This window comes from Augochlora pura, chromosome 8, assembly GCF_028453695.1.
Source record: "Augochlora pura isolate Apur16 chromosome 8, APUR_v2.2.1, whole genome shotgun sequence".
Lineage (NCBI taxonomy): Eukaryota > Metazoa > Arthropoda > Insecta > Hymenoptera > Halictidae > Augochlora > Augochlora pura.
Window position 1 is genome coordinate 5742995 of NC_135779.1, and position 18137 is coordinate 5761131.

The 18137-nt window shown below is 47.9% G+C and overlaps 1 protein-coding gene across 2 annotated transcripts in view; it reads right to left on the reverse strand.

Moving 5' to 3' along the window:
- Positions 1-14379, reverse strand: part of LOC144474586 (uncharacterized) — a 189245-nt gene extending 174866 nt beyond the window's left edge. Inside the window, exon 1 of one of the 2 annotated variants that reach the window (XM_078189627.1) lies at positions 13812-14379. The gene's annotated coding sequence lies outside the window, so the exon portion shown is untranslated. Of the gene's footprint in view, positions 1-13723 lie in introns of both variants that reach the window. The other variant, XM_078189628.1, reaches the window with a different exon arrangement.
- Positions 14380-18137: the final 3758 nt, after the last annotated feature.

Genomic DNA, 18137 nt, shown 5'->3' on the forward strand with positions numbered 1-18137 from the left:
CCCGACGTCGGAATGGAAATCGTGATTCGCCAAGCCGCGTTCCTCGGCCTTTGATTCCGTCGAGGATCCTTCGGCGTTCTTTCGCTGAAGAAAACTCGCGAAACTCTCTTCGCCGTCCTCATCCTTGCGACTGCTGACTCAGTTTTCTCAGCGATTGTTACGGCGCACAGTGGATTTATAAAGTGTAGCGTTCTCGTCTCGTTTCAGGTATAGTGTTTTGATCTTATTTAAGATTGAAAACGGTGAAATGATTGTCTTAAGTTGGCATTGTTGCCATCGTCGAGATGAAATTCATCGTCGGAGGAATTGAACTGCGACCGCAAAATGGAGAAAATTGGAGAAAGCCGTAAAGGAATCTTTTGTACGAACATTCTTGAATAAGATACGTGAGGATTCGAACATTTTCCAGTGGAAAATCCTGTCACGTGGACGTTGATTTGTGAATGCTTATAGAAATAAATATTTCTTTCCTCGGTGACAGAATATAGTTCGACCAAGCGAACTATGACCGGAAACCGAAGAAAATTGGAAGAATTGAAGAGGATCACCTCTGCAACCATTCTTGAAGAGCATGCAAGCAAATTTAAATATTTCAAGCATGGTAGAAAATATTGGCTGTCCTGTTGAGACATATTATATGCAGAAATGTTATAACATCCTGTACTTTGATTAAGTTCGAAATATTGGAATAAATCTTTTCAGTGGAATAATTCTTCGTTTCGGATTCCATGGAAGATGCTAATCCTAAATGCAAGACCTAGATGCTACTCCAAAATGCTAATCCAAGATGCTAGTCCTAAATGCTGATCGTAGACATTTGATCCTCGTTTACCGCACACCCGGTAGACTTTCGCAGCCATTATTCCGTTCCACGAGGCGAGCCCTCGATTTCCTGTTAGCCGTGGAAGCGTCCTCGGCGGGCCGCAGACGTCGCGCTTTCGCGAAAGCATTTCGATGCAGCCGAAAGGGGCGTATCCTGCCGAAGATTTACTTCCGCCCGGCGAAGTATACGCATTACCGCGGTGGCCAGGATTTATCGCGGCCTGTATACGCTCGCCTCCCATTGAATAATAGCGCGCGCTTCGTTCTACGCTCGGCGAGCGTACGCCGCTGCCATGCTAATTCCCCGTGTAAATAAAGGACTTATCTGCGGGCCGCACTCGTTCTCCAGACGCTATGATATACTAACCTCATTAGCATGAGGCCCTGCGGAGAAGTACGGCTTCGATAACGGCGAAGTGCCCGGCCGCTTCAACCTGGCAGATCGATGACGGGCGCGGTTGAAAGGAGACTTCCCAGTTCTCGGTTTAATTCCGTTCACCGATCGGCTGTCAGTCCTTCCGTCTCTGGATCGCGTGTGCCAGCCACCGGTTCGAACGAGTCCGAGCGACGCCGGCTAATACCGGCCCTCGTCCATCAACCGACCTTCTTTCGGGTTTCTCCCGAAACGATTTTTCAAAGGGCGCGCGGTCCTAGACGGAGTTCCCGCGAACTTTTCGGCGTATGTGGAGCAACGCGACGACGATCCAGTGATCCAGTTCCCAGTGATTGCGAACGCCAGAGTTATTCGCAGAGCGACCAGACAGCGCGGGCTACGCCTCCGAAAAAAGAAAAGGGGAGCACCGCTAAAAATGGACGAGCTAATGCTGCTTGCACGGCCGTCGTTCGATCTACTCGATTCTTCTGTCGGACATTCCTCGGTGAAGTGGATCGTCGCGTCACAGGGACTCTGTTCTCTAATTCTGCTTTTGCTTTCAGCGCTCTGACCCGGATTCTACTGACGCTCCTCATATTTTCTCGTGCACGGCCCGGCGAACGCCTTCTCCGATGCAGCCCGCTATCGTAATCGGCGATGCAATAGAATGGCTTTTCGGTATACAGTGTTGAAAGCGAGCTCATTTAAAGGATCATCAGCGAAGTCACCTGTCCAACGAGCTATTCAAGAGATATTAAACGCGGTACAACTCTCTAATTCAGGAACAGTTGCAGATTATGTTGTACCTTGGATTACTGTATTTTATCGTCAGGTAGTAGCTTCGTCACTGCGTTGCTCTTAGATCAGGTCTTGTCCGGTCACATTCGGCCTTCTGCTTCGCGTTCAACACTTTTTGCGGGCTCCGCAAGTGCTTATTAGGGAAGACGATCTTTGAACTTAGCGCTTCATGCTCGATAATCATTTTCACATTTTCCGTTTGCTGTTACGGCTAAAGTCCGTATCTAAAGTACACTAATACATAAAGTACACTAGCTAATAGCTTCATACTTATATTACAGCTTCCTACTTGGTTCTTTTATTTTTCTAGCAATTTTTCTAGGATATAAACTCGCCATCTTTGAACACCAAAACTAGCCAAATACGATCAGGAAGAAGATCGCCAAGGCGGATCGGCGAAAAATCGAGCCCGGAGGATATCGATAAACAAAACGAAGACCCGCATGCGACGAGCTCGGAAGTCGCCGTGGTGTCCCGTTAAAGTGCGAGCACCGGGGCAACCATGGGAATTCGTATCGCGTAATGTACTAATAATTGCGCGCGGTTGCTGCCTCCTATCGCGGCAGCTGGGTCTGTCACCGCGTCACGGGTCCCGTTAACTTCTCCCCGCCGTGTATATATCGAGCATTAATGCCGTCCCGGCTATTACCCGTCCCATTATCGCCCAACTGTTCATTCCGTTATCCGGCTTGATCGGCGTCAACTCTTTCAGCCGGTGTCAGTCGCACGCGCAACCTTCCCCGCTTTGACGGGCCGCCCGTCCTGGAGAGACCCAGGAGGACAGGACACGCGATTGATAAGTCGTCTTCCGGTCTCGTCAGAGTTTGCCGATGACGGGGGCCTCGGATCGATTCCTCCCCCGCCGATTGTTCATCCGCGTGAAGCCGGGTTCTTAGCTCGCGAACCGGCCGGTATTGTTTGAACATTACCGCGGATTTTTAACGAGGCCGATGGTGCCGATAATATGGAGGCTGTTGACACGGAGAATCCCTTTTGTAGACGCTCTGTTGTAGAACGTTTGGTTGTTGTAGATAGAGCAAAGGTACTAAAGGGAAGTTACTTCTTGGTAATTATGGATGATGTATTTAAGGCGTTAGTTGGAAATTCGACACTGTTTCATATTTTTAATTTTCTCACAGGATGACGTCTCTATTACGTAAAATCAATATTATATAAAATATTATATGACAGCAAAGAAAATGCCTCGCAAGTTGTCTGCAAATGGAAACTAACGAACTACTGCAGCCTAATTAAGCCATCAGAAAATCAAAAGAAGAGATTCCTCGTTTATTATTTATCCCAGTGACGAACCAAGATTAGAAGAGCGAGAAGGAAGCGCGACGGAGGATTTTCCGCAAAAATGTTTCCCAGCAAGCTTTCGTCACCGGTGGTGCCGCGCTAACTGCAATTAGCCGCAGGATCCCGCGGTGTTATTAATTAGCTCGCCGCGAGGATCAGCGACGTGTGTCACCGCGTGACGAAAGTTCGCCCACGCGAGGATAATTTTATTAAGACCCGCGGAGCTCTCGACGTTAACCAGCATCGAAGTGCAGGGGGCAGAGTTTCTCGCGCGGTGTGCGACGCGAGTATCGGTGCCATAAATTCGGCTGGATATCGGGAGGGGGGGCTGGTGCGGTGGTAGAAACGGTGTCGGAACCAGCTCGGAAAATTATGGGTTGCCGGAAAATGCGATAGATGATGCCGAAACGAAAACGAAGCGCGCGCGGCCGAGCGTCGACCAATCCCGGGTCTTCTTGTGTAACTCGTGCGGCCAGTGATTGGAACGGGCGTGGGAGTATCGAATCGATTAGACCGCCGATCGATTGTCGCACAGGGCGCTCTCGCCTCGTCCCCGGAAACTCTCGACTATTGCTCCACTTTCGCGACGGTGCCCGTGATTCCTTTCGGCCCCCCCCTCCCCCGCGCGAACCATCCCCGTCCGCGTCATCTTCCACACGCTCGCGGGGCTCCGTCCTCTATTTTCTCCGCTGCTGTAGGACCGTATTCCATTCTTCTAAGAGATTGCTCCTGGTGTCTCTTTAACTCCATCCCTTCTCGCTCCCTTTAATTAATTCCAGCAACGACAGGTCGCGAGAGCACGAAAATGTGTTCCATTGACGCGCAGGTTCAGCTTGGATGCTCGCGTGAAGTGTGTACGTCATTTCTGGACACTGTAATGATTTTCACGAACAGTGTTTGTTCTTGAAATTGCAAGAAATAGAGGAGAGAAATCCCCTGCGATCGTTTCTCATTCACTTTCGTTTCTAGACTTTGATGACAGAAGAATTAAATTTTATTTGAATTTAGAAGTTTGGTGGATTTTATATAAAATCCTTGTCACGAGTCTGACTCGTTATTATAGTGTAAGGGGTTAACGCTACAATTGCCGTAAACTACTTATTATTTACCAAAATATTTGGTAAAAGAAGTTATCTCCTATAATATTAAATTGTTACAATGACGTCACTTTGACCCATGATACATTACGTTGGTAAAATGGTGACCCGACGACGTTTAACGAAGAATTGGTTCTGCCGTTTAACAAAGAATCGGTTCTCAAAGCGCGACTCGAGTGACCCGTTCCCCTAATTGGGAGTCGCCTCGTCGATGCACGAATTACAATATTTTAATCGATCGCACCTCGAAAGCGGTTCGCGCCGCTCGTCGACAACGTCACTTCACCGCGCGCGATCGCTCCGGTTTTAATTAATACACGGCGCGACGAAAAGCGTTACAAATTTGTAGATTTCATTTGGTAATTACATCCGCGGGGGTGGGAAGAGAGGTGTATGTACGGCTCCGTCGCGTCGAGGTGAACGGTGTCCGTTTAACAAACCCCTCCCGCACGGTATCGTTTACATAGGTGTTCCATTTCCACTTGACGCAATTACGATCGGTCCTGGTCCCGTGTTTTTCACCGTGAATTCTTAATGCATCCGTGAACCCGGCAGCTCCGTGAGAGCCAACGCTACCGATCCATCGAAAACAGCTCGTTCCCTATAATTGCCCGGGCAAACGTCGCTTAATTACCTCCTCGGCCGGCATTTAAAACGCGTTTAAATAATGCCGAACGGCTGGCGCGCGCGCGCGTGCACGATTCACGGCGCGATCTACGCCGCCGCCGCCGCCGATATCCGTCCGAGCGTGAAAAGCGACTCCCAGGGTTTTCCAGGCGAAACAAGAAACGCGAGAGAAATATCAATAGTATTAGCTGTGATGCCCTCCCGCGCGCGCAAAGAAACCAATTTGCGAGGAGCACCAGCAGCAACGCGGAGAGGCAACACGGTCCGCTCGAGGCTCGCGGCAGTCGAGGTTCGACAAATACGCGCCGCCGCCGCGTGTTTAACCGGGAACGGATGAATAAATTCAGCTCGTTACATATGGTAATCCAAGGTTATTACGTTCTGCCCGGAGCTCATTAAGAAATTAATGGCTCCGATGGACGGACGTTTGACGGGAACAAAGGAGCGCTGCTTCGGATGTGTTTCGGGAAATCGAACGGCTTGATTCGACCTGCATCTTTGTAATCTTTGGAAATGGGATGTTTTATGTAGAGATAGTTTTGTTTAGCATTTGCGCGGCTGGCATCAATTTCTGCACTATTAATTCTAGTAATATACTGCGACATGTATTAATAGATTGCGAGATGTATTAATGTATTGCGAGACATATTAATATATTGCGAGATATGTTAATATATTACGAGACACATTAATGCATTGCAAGACATATTAATATAATAATAATATTTATTTTCAGCCTCACAGCCAAGAAATTGGACTTGGGTTACAAAAACCTAACTCTACATTGCTATCTTAACCTTTCATTCATTATGACATATTAATATATTGCGAGACATATTCATACATTGCAGATACATTAACATATTGCGCAACATACTACAACCGTTTCTTTGATCTTTCTCGAAAGTGAAAATTTTGCAAGAATAAATATACAATTCTGCTAGATTCACTTAATTTTTACAGAATTTTAAAGACGATTTTGATGCGAATAAATTTGCATTGTTAAATGACGTAATAATCAGCGTAGCTCGAACAGCTCGAGTAAATTTATTCTGCGAATGTATCTCGTAATTTTCGATACGTTGCTTTTCGATCAGACGACACTTTCGATTATTAAGTTACGCGAAGTGTCGCTTTTCAATTACCAAGAAAAATAATGTGGAGCATCTCGAAGGGAAAAATCGATTACGACGTTCGCCGGTGAAGAACGTAGCGCCGTGGCTCACCGAGTCACCCGGAAGCGATATAAATAATTGAGTTAATGCTTTCATCGCATCGTATAATAATCAATGATCTAATAATCTTAGATCATTCGTATTATGCGAACTAGAACGAATGTTAATACCCAGATCGCTATCTGTCACGAGCGGAATATTTCTCGCGGGTACAGATCCTTCGAGCGGCTGCATTGCCGGATCAGCTTGGACAGCTAATTGCCCGGTTGCGTTGCGCTTAATCTCTCGACGCGGCGATAAGTATCAACGGCGATACCACGAATTTTATAAATTCCGTCGGGCTAACGCGAACACGCATTAGCATTCTGTATCGGAGCGGTTGAACGTCTGATGTATGCGACAGATAAATATCCGCGACGCGTACGAATAGAGTAATTGCGGGATAGAAAATTAGCGAGCTCTTTAATTACCGGAGAAAACGCGAACGAGATTGCTATCATCAATCCTCGAAGGATTCGCCCGTTATCCACTCGATAATGCGAGAACAAACGAGCGTTCTGGTACGAGCAAATGCAAGACCGTCTTCGAACGAACGCGAGTCTCCGGTTCGAGAGCCGGTCGCTTGGACGTTGCCGGTTGGAATAATGTTAATGCCGTGCCGGCAATTGCATTCGCAAGGACACGTGTACGCAAAGTGGTAAATATTCCTCTGATAAAGAAGCTCAATGGCATCACGCAGGAATATCAACGTTCTTAACGAGTCGGCATTTCCATCGATTCGTGTTACACGCTTCACTTCTGCATAATTCACGAACCACTTGCTCGCGGTTTAAAAATTCCCCGATCAGCGTTTCCGCAAATTTCGCGTTGCAAAGAACATCGAAATGAAAATTCGTTAACGAAATCATTACCGAAATCACCGATCATTACCGAAATTATTTACCGCTCCGTTTTTACGCGAACCGTATATAAAAAGGTTAAAATCGTTCCTTTGCTATTTTACCAACAAAAATTCGCTTGTAAACGGGTGAACCGGTTCCCCGAACAATTTCTCCGTAATTCCGCTTCACGCAGAGCTTTGGGATCACCGGGCGAAACTGCAACCGGGAACGGGCGCTGAAAATCGGCGCGTTGTGCAGCCCGGCTGCGGTAATATCCCGGTAATGGACACCGGCGCGACGCGGGCAACCTTGAAGAGATAAATTTCGCGATAACGTCGATAATTAGCGCCGTTAATGGCCGGTTATTAGCCCAGGTACGAGGGAAAAACGCGTTCCAGAAACGCGTGCAAATTTCGAACCGACGAGCGCGTTGATCGCGCGCGCGCGCGCGCGCGTCCCGTGCGCGGAACTTTCGTCGCTCCGCGTACGGAAAAGACGAACGGTGGAACCGTTCGCGGTTGCGCAATTCGATCCTGATCAAGGTAAGAACAGTCACGTAATTGAGGAAGCGGGCCGACACGCTGCGTCGTTCCCCTAACGTTCCTCTCCGCGAGTAGCTCGTGTGTGGAAGAACGCTTCAAACGCCGATAAACCTTCCAGGTACGCTCGCGAGACTTTGCGCACGATCCTGGCGCTTGCTCGAGCATTTTAAAAACCTAGTAGACAGATTCTACGATTTTTAACTTTCACTATGGATAGTAATGTAATGATAGTAAAAAATATCACTATGGATAGCAGCATCCTCTTCGCAGAGTATAGGAAAGCATAATTAGAGAGAATACAGTTGGAACTCGATTATTGGAGTGAAACGTGGAAACAAGAGTGTCCGAATGACGCGACAGGCGTTTAATTGAATCCTGATTAAGACTTTACCGATCGGTAGTCTACAAATCGGCTTTTACCTCGACAGGTAGCCTGTGAATCTATTTGCTATCCATTATTGAGGGATATATCTATAGTCTTGGCAATTACATCGAGTAACAAATGACAAGAAATTTAAATCTATTCCGACCTTCTCGCCAATTCGTGATTCACCTACTCTCGTCAGAACCGCATCGCAGTAATCCACCAATTTGACATAATCGCTCGGTAAATAACGGCGTTTCTTCGTCGTTTAATGCCGATGTAGGACACTCCGTGGTTCCATTGTTCCGCGAGGAGAACCCGATGACCCAAATAGCGCGGTCCTTAAAGGAAAAATCCAAATCGGACGACGCGCCGCGATACCGCGACGCGAGCGGATAATTGCTACGGCAATTAACGGCGCAATGTCACGCCGTAAAAACATCGAACAAAGCAAATGGCACGAAAAGGCCAGACGGACCCGGCCGACCCAGAAGGGTTCCGTAAATAACAACTTTCTAGTTGATTGTCTCGTAATTATCGCAATTGAAACCGGTCGCAGTTATTAGATGACGCGGCGCGGGACTCTACGCGGCGATCGCTTCTGCCGCTAGACAGGATTACCGGCAACGCGGTAATTGCTGTAATGCGTCGGTGCATATGTCTATGTATATGTGTATGCGATGGTGTTTCTCGAAATGTTGCATAACCACGTTGCAATCGTAACGCCGTTCCAGGTGTTTATTACTCGCGGAACACGCGACACAATTCTGAACTTTGTTCAATCATTTTCGGACGAACGTCTACGCTTGTCACAGCTCTTCTTCTTGAGACGCTTTCTACGTTGGTACACGCTGTATGGTCTCGTGCTTTAATTATCGTCGGTCAATTGTACGTTTACTCGGCGTCGCCACGCCAATCAACGTGCTCGATCACCGCCTCATTATGTCAAACCGCGTTTAGCGTTATGTGCAGCCGCGTCAGTCACCAACGATTTACGATGAAATATCTTCGCGAGAGGAAACGCTCTCGCGGGAAGAAACTTCGACGATGTGGCCGAGAGAGATTAGTATTCCGAGATCACGCTTTGCGAAATTAGGTCTTGCTTTGTATTGGTCACGCAGTTTTTATTATAATACCATAGCTGGCGAAGAGAGAAATTCTATTTCCTGGAGCTTTTTGCCTTTCTTATATGAAGTTATTATTAGAGATATTTTTGTATTATATATTTTGTATGTTAAAGAAGGTTTTTTTATACTTCTGTACGATGTTTATTAAATAATTCAGGAGCAGGACAATCATCAGAATTTTAGAGAAATCCACGGTTTAGTGACAATCTTCTCAAATTTAATTTTTACAAATTAGACGAATATTGTAGGAGAATAAAATCTTGATAAAACTTAACAGCGACAATTTCGGTAATTTTTTAGATAAAAGAGCGTCTAGTCGAGGAGATTTTTCGAAAAATATTATACCCGCAAAAAATCTACAAGAATCGACAGTCGAAGACGGACAGTTCGTAGTTCAATTTTCCAACAATGGACTTTTTAAGCAATAAAACTTCAATTCTCGCACAAAGTAACTCTTAGAAAAATATCATACAAAACCAAACAAATAACTTAATTAAAACAAGGAAATCTTGCGGAAATCTAAAAAGAAAATCGACAGTCAATCGTCAACATTTCTATCTCATTTTCAAAAATGAGGATCACCTAATCGACGAACGAAATTGTATAAAATTCTATAGAAATTCTATAGAACCGTTCCATGAAATAATCCACGAAAATGTCAAACTAATGAAGATTTGCAGCTCGATTTCTGGGTCTGAAAATAGTAGCTTCGAATGAACGATAGAGAAATTGACGTTCCGACGCGTAGCAGCGAGCAGCAGCTGACGGTCCCGCGACGGAATCGTCTTCGGAAGCGTGGAAACGGTCTCGCGAGACCGAGCGTTTTGCAAGCGTAATTGGCGGTTCGGATCGGGCTGAGAGATTGCATTGTGGGCCGAACTGGCGCGTAAACAAAGATCAGCTTTCCTCGCCGTTTCGCAAACGGTTAGATCCCGCCGGTTCGGTTTCGGCTATCGAGCTCGCCGATCCGCGGATATCGATTCGCAGCCGAGGGGGAGGATTCCGCGAGCGTTTTGCGAAATCGGCGAGCTCGGCTGCCGGGGCGCCGATATATTTACTCCGCGGTGAAGACGGTCTATTGGTAAACGGAACGGAATCTGGGCCAGTTGCAACACCTGTCGGCGACCCGGTCGAAACCTTTTCGCTAAGCCGAGACTGCCAAATCTCGCGTCGCCAAAAACAGGCGATTCCAGCGACGATGTTTGGCAACCTGCGTTCGAGAGATTTTCGATCGGGCAGGTTCGGATGCGAAATAACCGGCCGCGCGGTGTAATCTGATTACACGGCCGATGAAATGTAACTGTAATTCCGCCGTCGATTGCCCTAATGCCGGGGGATTGTTGATTACAAGGCGGACGGTTTGTTTAAATATTAGTTGCGGGCTGATAGTAATTAAGGAAATTACGGGGAGGGCGGCTCGCGATCGAATTTACCGCGGTGCAACTTTAATTATGCGGTCGGGGCGGGGTGACATAAATATTCGGATATTAACGTGTTCGTTACCAGGCGCCAGTATCGATACACAGCTACATTTATTGTATTTATTTGATTAAATAGATCCCATACTAAATATATTAAAAATCGCTTCAAAGAGAAGCTATAAAAATCCTTGAAATATCACGCTATTTGTTACAGTTTTATATAATTATACCGATGGTGTTAACACGATGCTTTTCACGCGAGATACGAAATCGTGGTCGTCACACGCGTGTGACGCTGCCAACGAACGCGTTGATACGGCTACTTAATTACAGTGTCAGGTTTCATCTTCAGCAATTTGTGCGGTAATTCGATTTGCATATGGATTGCCTTAGATCAAGCTGATTATGTGTAAAAATTGTTTTACGCAAATCCGTTCATTTTTAGTAATCAAATTGCTAGATGAAGTAATTCTAAAACGAAAAAGAACCATTTAAGTGGCATTTGCAGTAAACTAGTGCGTAGAACAATAAATCATTCGCGTCATCTAATAGGTATACTCGACGTATTTATAATCGCTGCACTTTTCTGTTAGCTCGTCGTCATTTAATTACAGTCCCGAGAACAATTATCGATAAAAATCATCAGCCTTGGAAAAAAATGTCTATTTTCGAAATTTCTCAAGTTGTTTTATCATTTTGTTCAACATCGAGCTGCATTGTCATTCGTCGGCCAGCGAGAAGAGGCACGACCATACGCGTCGAAAATATCACAATGCGCACTCCGCGCGCCCCTTTTTTGTTCTCGATAACGCAGCGCGCTGATTTAATGGCGCACGGTTGTGACGCGCGGCCTCCTCCCCCGGCGAACAATGTGCGCGGCGCGCGATACAAATTACAACTGTCAGCGGAGACGCTCGTAAAGCGCCCAATGACGATCCGATCTTCACGCCTACTCGGCCCATAAGTCAATATTTACGATGCGGTTAATGCGAGAGGGGTGAGAGCGACGCGCGTACCCGCGCCGCTGGAAACATTTTTCTCGTTTTCCGTTCGTTCGTTCGTTCGTTCGACACCCCCGCGCGCTGGAAAATTCAACCGTCTAGTTACCATAAACTCATCAATCTCCCGGACGACGTCATAAATCCACCGTTACAACGTGTTCCTTTGAGCCGTGGAATAAACTGTTTGCACGGGGAACATGAAAGAGCTACGGTGATACGCATTGTCTTCGGTCGGAGCTTCATTATCGATCTGGTAAAGCCGGGAAATGAATCCCGCGGTGGTCGGTCGTCGAATGCGACGAAACTTGTTGAAACACTAGGTCAACCGGAATACTCGCGTGACATTGTTATTTTAGTATTGTCATTTATTTTTTCGCTTTCGTTAATTTTAATTGAGGGGGACTTAATTTGGGATCGATTGCATCGAATGCCTTTTCTCTAGATTTCAAGGAGATGTAACCTGAACTAACTGTTTAAAGGTTTAACATGAGCAGTGAATGTTGATGAAAGCATTCGTGATGATATAACTACGTTGCAATTCTTTGTGAAAAATAAAAATTTTTTTAGTAGAGTTGGAGTAAAAATATGTTGCTTCTTTGAGTGATTTTGTAAAGTTGGAAATAGCGTAATGATATTAAATTTTTCTTTCCTCTAATTTGACTCAATTTCGGTATGAATACATAACATCATCATTTAATTAATTGAGTGATCTGTCCATACTCAGTATATTATTCGTCAATATGTGTCAGTAAATTATTTACCTCTAGGAGGTACTCTATGGTCGTCTAGTTTTCAAGCATCACGAATTCAAAGGCAGTTTAACCAGACAAACACTCGAATAAGCGAAAGTTTCATAGACAACGGATCAAAGAAGAAACGATGATTGCATTGACGATAAACAATGACGATGCTTTCGTTGCAGTGCGTAGAAAAAACAGACGAACGCGACATTTTCGCGTGCCCAATAAAACCGAACCACGAAACGAACCCAGCCAATTTGACTTCTCGTCGACCGCTATCGGATCCAGCACGGTAAAAGAACACTTGGTCCTCGGGTATCACATTCCACGTGACCACATTGATCCGAGGCTCAGGTGGTTCGCTGTTATCTCCTCTCTCGAACTTCATCCCAGGCTTTATCACATACCAACTGTTCGTTATCGAAAGTATCCCAGCTATCAACTTGTGTTTGTCGACACGCATACCTCGCAACGACCGTTCCGTGATTATCTCCTCCTTCGAAAGGAACCGTCGCGCGTGCACCTGTCCAGGCATCCGTGTAAACGTCCGGGGGGCAGAAGCGCCGCAGAAGAGAAAGTGTAATCCGCACGGTCTACCAAACTATAACAAAGCAGAGTGGAACCGAAGGGGACCTGAAAAATCGCGAGGCATCGACGACCTCGATGGAATGTCAGCGAAGAAAGGGAACCAGCCACTGGAAAATACCGAACACCTTGCTGCGGGTACCCTATAGAATATTCCCTGCGTACCGGTTCCCATGGCAGCGGCGAGCTGAAGCCGTGATTAGGCTCATACAATATCCAGCAAATCTTGATAGAGAGCGGCGTCGTTTGGTATCTAGGCTGACGTGGACGCTTGGCTTATGGCTCTACGTCGAGCGTGCCCTAACCTTGCACAAGCCGACTCGACACAGACTGAAGGACAAGCTAGAGACAAGAAACCACTTAGCATCCCAAAAGACGATGGACCAGAGATGAACCCTGGATGGACCTTTGACCTGGATGGACCTTTAAACTGGTTGCAACACTGAGCCCTAATTAGAACAATTCCTCCAAACATGAGTCCTCCACCATATCAGCTACTCACTAGATCAGACCATCAACACCTAGGTCTTCCAAAGGTGCGATCATCCACAGAACAATCAACCCCCCCGGGCAGCTAGGGCGCGTTAACACTTTCGCAGCTACTGAAGCTTGCCCCTCCCTTACCTCGGCACTGTCCGTCGCGAGCCTCGAACGACCAAGGGTCCTCGCGGATCAACACCACCAGGTAGATCACTGCACCACGTTCCCGGTCGACCGCGCGCGCGTCAGTAGCAGCGAAAGTGTTAAAGTGGCACACCCGTTTCCGGCAGCCGGGCTCGCATGATCGGTGGTGGTCGGTCCGCGACAGTGGTGTAGCAGGCACGAGGATCGCGGGTAAACACACTCGCGGCTGGGTCACGCTTAGGCCTACCTGTTCTACCCTGGGCAGAGGCTGGATCCACCACAAGAGAACGTATACACGAGGGCGGGACGCTGCACACGCGCGCGCGTATACACACCTTGTTACGCACGTGTTCTTGACAGGAGGGAAACGTGGATCGCGTGTGCCGGCCCCCGATCAGCTTGCACTGCTCGCGGACACCCGCGGGTCGCTTCCTTTATCCTTGGTACCCGGGAAACGGCGACGGCCGCGCGGATGCGATCTGGAGGCGCGTGTCTCCTCTCGCACGCACGTGCACGTTAACGCGCGCGCGTTCGATTGTGTATACGTGTATTGAGTGTAGGACGAGTGTGTCGCTGTCAGGCTTAGTCTGCAGTTCGCCGTGTGTTTACGCGTGTTTCAGTATATGTATACACGGTAGTGTATGTATGTGGGTATGTATATATGTAGGTATGTGCGCGGGTGTGTACGGGAGCGGGAGAGTGTGTCGAGAGCCGTGACAGCGTGAACGGTGGTGGGCGAAAGAGCTGGGTCGGGTTGAGGTAGTGTGTGGCGGCTTGTGGGCGCGTGGGTGGCGGCGACGACGTGCCGCCGCGGCCTCGGTCTGTCGGAACGGACGCGCGTCGACGCTGATTACGGCGAGAGAACGTGATAGCAAGCGAGGAACGGTAACACGCAGCTCGGTGTGCCAGCGGAGACTGCCGGGTTCCCCTCGGTCTCACCGAGTGCTGGCCGGTATAGTGGAAAGATATATAGAACGCCTCGTAACGTGTGTATACACTCCTGCTGGATTCTGAACGGTCGGGCATGGAGGGGTTGGTCGGGAGGAAACGAGTCGGCGGGTTACGCGCGGCTCCAGAAGGGGGAGGGAAGCAGCACCAGACAGAGAGAAGCACCAGAGCGAGAGAGAGAGAGAGAGAGAGAGAGAGAGGGAAGAGGGAGGAACAGAAAGAGAAAGAGAGACAGAGAGTGAGTGAGTGAGTGAGAAAGAGAGGGGAAGGAACGGGAGAATCCCGCGAGGGGAAGAGTTAGTGATAACAGAGAGCGAGGGTGCGACGCGAGGGGAGGGTTGCACGCTCTAGGCTCTGTGACCTAACCCGAGTCATCCTGGATGTACAATGCGCGACGCCGAACGGAGTGGAGGGGGAAACCGAGTAGTGTGGTGGGCTGGTTGCCGATGGTGGTGGGGAGAGTGCAAGGGCGAGGTGGTGGGGGGGAAACAGTGAACGGGAAGAGGGGAGGATGGTGGTCATTAGTGCTACTGGGACACGGAAGCGAATCCTCGCTACCCTCCGACCCTCTCTACGGCCCGTTTCGCGACCCGGTACCGGTAACCACCCACTCTTTCCCACCTCTTTCTCGCTCTCTTTCTCCCAGTTTCTTCTCTTTCCTGCCCGTAACTCGCCGCGCTCCTCTCCCACTGTCCCGTTCTCGTAGCCACGCGCTTCCTTCTCGCGCTTCCCGTCGAGAGAGTGCACGTAACAAGCGGCCCGGGGGTGTGCCTGCACCCTGCACCCTGCAGCTACTCGCCACCCAACCCCGTCACGACAGAGCCGGCTACGAGGAGAGCACGCGGCGCGATTAGGCCGCGCTCGCGACCTCGTCCTTGCCTTCCATCCAAGATCGGGGCCGTTCCGTTCCCTCGTTCACACGAGCTCGCGCTCGCTTACGCTAGGTCGTACTAGCTTACAGTAGCTCGTACTAGCTTCCTCTAGCTCGCATTAGCCTGGACTAGCTCTCACTCGCTTCCACTAGCTCGTACTCGCTTCCACTAGCTCTTACCAGCTTCCACTAGCTGGTACTTGCTTCCACTAGCTCTTACTAGCTCCCACTAGCTCTTCCTAGCTTCCTCTAGCTCTTACTAGCTTCCTCTAGCTCGTACTAGCTTGCACTACCTCGTACTCGCTTACACCAGCATGTACTTGCTTCCACTAGCTCGTACTCGCTTCCACTAGCTTGTACTAGCTTCCTCGAGCTCTTACTAGCTCCCACGAACTCATACTCTCTCCCTCTAGCTCCTACTCTCTCCCTCTAGCTCCTACTAGCTTCCACTGTCTCTCACTCGCTTCCTCTAGCTCTCACTCGCTCGCTTACTCTTAGCTACCTGCTCGGTTTTCTTTGAACGCGACACCGCACGGGGCAACGCTTTCACCCTTTCGACCGCCTGCGAAGACGCCGTCTCTGCCCTGGCCCGACCGAGATCAAATCGCCGACGATACCCTCGACACCTGTCAAAGCACCTTTCAAGCCTGTTTACACGGCCGTGAGGTCAGGCTTGCTCTGATAAGGAAATTACGACGCCGCTTTCAGTGTCAAGTTCGGGCCGGCGTTTCGGACTAGCCTGTGCGCGGCAAGTTTCGGTAACATAGAATTGTAACTTGCTCGATGACGGTTCCAGGCTGAGTACTCGCCAGGCTAACACGGCCCTCTTAACAGGACAGAGTATACTTTCAGAGTGTGCTTGTTCTTGACGAAAGCGGGACGACACCGTGTCGGATGTTACATCTAAAGATTACGAACTTTAGAAGCATGTGTTGTTGAATCCGCAACAGATGTCTGGGCAACTTTTAGGTGCTTGACATCATCTGGGGGTTGTTTGGTGGAAATAATAAATTATAGGCTAGTCGATCTTTGTTTTCATTACGAATTAATTGAAAGGGGTGTTATTTTTATGATGATTGTTAGTAGTGGTTGAGAAGACGAATGGCGATTTGTTTGCTTAGATTGCGATTCGAACTTAAATTTGGATTCAAAAATGCGTCTTTTTATATGTCCTTTAAAGTTCAAGACTGGGGATGGAGTGGAACAATTCTAGGAGAAAGAACAATATTTTTACGTTCATGATTTCCTTTTTGCGAAAAAGAGGAGTAGCAATCGACCTCTGTTCGATGAACTTTTACGAACCCGCATGTTCTTTTAAAAGCTTCATTGACTTCAACTAGTTTATAGTTAGCAATTTATATTTAGCTCATGCCAATGTCTAACCCATTGATTAAATATTGCGATAATAAATAAATATAGTTCTATCATTTAAATAAACATAATATTAAATACACCTCTACTTCGGTATGAAAGAAATGAATATTTAGCCTTTATAAATTCTGTTCGTCTTTGAAACAAATCTCACATGATATTTTAAAGAAAAGAGTCGGTAACATTTACAACAATTCTGTTCACCGTATCGAGCCAATAAATTTTAGATGAAATGATCCATCAGCTTCCTATTAAACATTACAAAGGTACTCCAAGAATCGCGAATGCATCGCGCGCTATAAACAATTTAATGGAGACTGCTACAATTCGCGTACGAATCGAATCGTCTCCCGAGCCGCACGCTTCAAAGATGGCAGCCGCCCGCAGCCGGGGTTTCGAATCCACCCGGTGCATTAAGATGCTCGTAAGCAAATCCGAGAGCTATATATTTCCCGTGCCGGGGCGAGGATCGATAGGAAGCACGGGGATTTAAAGGCCCGTAATTGATTTCCTGCCGCGGGTCGGTCGCTCGCTGGAATTCCATTCTGCGGCCGCCCTTTACCCTTTCACGGGACTCTCCCCTCCGGATCGGCCCACGCGTGCTGGGCGTGGCGGAGAAATCATTCCGTGACCGAGAGAAAACCTGGAAGATCCTCGTCGAAGGTCAAACGATCATTCGTGGCCGTCGCCGAGGGTAGAGATCGCATCTCGTCGCCTCCCTTCCCGCCGGCCGGCAATATTGATCAGCCGCGTTGCAGCGAACGAACTTTGACATTTGCGGCGTTATTGTGGAACTGGCTGCGACCAATTGACGGAAAACGGTGCGTATTCAGCGCGGCCCAAAACCGGACCGACGCTTGCAAGGCCGAAATATGCAACCGGTGACCTTTCCAACGGCAAATACCCATTATTCTCGAGCGGAGACAATGTCGGCTCAGATTAACTCTTTCCCGAATTGTTTTCTGCTTTCGACGAAATCTACTTCTCGACCAAATTTCGAAATAATTTATTTAGGTAACTAAATATTGCAGAAATTTAAGTATTTGTATTCTCTAAAATCGTTTTCTTTCAACGTGGATATAAATAATTATTATTAGGCAATAGACTCGTCATTCGCTTACTCGTCGCGACACGTTTCGCCACACGCTTCTCAACTAGGTCACGATAGCTAACTCTTTGGTAAATGACTAACTAGTAAACTGGTCCATGCAATAGCTGAGAAAGGTGCAAAGCCATTCGAAACAATCTGCAAAAAGCTATTCCATTTCAAGAGGCGCCACGCAGCCTTTTTTCCGCGGACTGTATATCGTCTCCTTTTAAAAGCATTTATCGAAGGTCGCGCGGAGAAGCATTATATAAAGATCTCCGCGGTATACAAAGGAACAGAAGGAAGCCTATAGTGGACCGAAGAGACGGTCTTTACGAGCACGAACAATGCCATTTAGCCGAAGAAAGAAGAGAAATCGGAAGC